The sequence below is a fragment of the Propithecus coquereli genome, unplaced genomic scaffold, assembly GCF_000956105.1.
Source record: "Propithecus coquereli isolate 6110/MARCELLA unplaced genomic scaffold, Pcoq_1.0 Scaffold523, whole genome shotgun sequence".
In the NCBI taxonomy this organism is placed as follows: domain Eukaryota; kingdom Metazoa; phylum Chordata; class Mammalia; order Primates; family Indriidae; genus Propithecus; species Propithecus coquereli.
In genome coordinates this window covers 253,369-254,610 of record NW_012151097.1, presented here as the reverse complement: position 1 = coordinate 254,610, position 1,242 = coordinate 253,369, and positions in this window count along the sequence as shown.

Below are 1,242 nucleotides of genomic sequence, written 5' to 3'. Positions count from 1 at the left end.
ACATAATTAAAACGTAAAAATGTATTTCTTAATTATTTTATTTCTTATGTGTTTGTTTGCCTGCCCTCATAAGTAGGCTTTTAGTGGGAATTATTGTTTATTTTATTCACAGTACTATTCCTAATGCCTACACAAGTGCTTGGTATATAACAAACATATATTAATACTAAGCATTTGTTGAATAAAAGAATTAAATGTAAAATTATGGTCAGGCATTTGACATGAAAATTTTATTTTCTAAACAACTTTATTTAGATATCAGGAAAATTATAGCATAATTGATTTGGGAAATGCACTTGTTCCTGTTATCACAGTGGGAAGAAGGAAGGCTTGGCAGCAGTGTCCTGCTTTATCTCCATGTCTTTCCATTCAAAACTTCTATCATTTTTGAATCTGAAGCCCCTATGGAATCGATCAAGCTGAGGATTAGCTGGGGCACCCAGTCCTTGTTCTCAGTGTGGGGTGCCAGATTTTCTTGGCAGACAGTGTAGTAAAGAATGCAGGCTGGGGTCAGGTTACAGCCATGAGCACACACTAGTCTTCACTCATCAACACACACTCTCTTCCTAAGCCAGGACACAGACCACGTCCACTTTCGCCTCTGCATCTTTGCTCTGATCTCTTTCTTCATCTGGGTTGCCTTCTATTCTCCTATTACCTTGGAGCTTCAATCTCCAGGCTAAAAGGCTGAGTACAAATTCACCTGTCAATAAAGCTCCCTAATTTATCTCTTCCTTCTCAGAACTCTTATTGCTTCCTAGTCCATGGAGCAAAAACAGAATTTACTGCTTTTCATAGACATTGTTTTGAGTTCCATGGAACTAATGTGTTAGATGCTATATATCCTCCCCGTAAAATAACAGTGTGCTTTCTGTCATGCCTGTGTGCATCTGCCGCCTCGACTCAATGTTATGTCAACCAAAATTCAGATGTGTTTGTTCACATACCAGTTTATTTAGATTGTATTCAATTTAACCTATTATTACATAAATACAATCAATGATGTGATTTTAGAAAAAGTGGTGTTGTTTCTGTAAAAACATGTTATGTTTTACAAAGTTTAGAAAAAGCTAAGTTGAATTATATGAGGGCTAAGCAAAATTGAAGAAGAAATTATAAAGTTAAAATAATTAGAATAATAAAATTATAATAAATTTAAAGGTTTTTGCACTCAAATCTCTTCAAGTTTTTGTTCTATTTTAAATAAACTGAAATTGAGAATTATAATTGGCTCATTGTGAT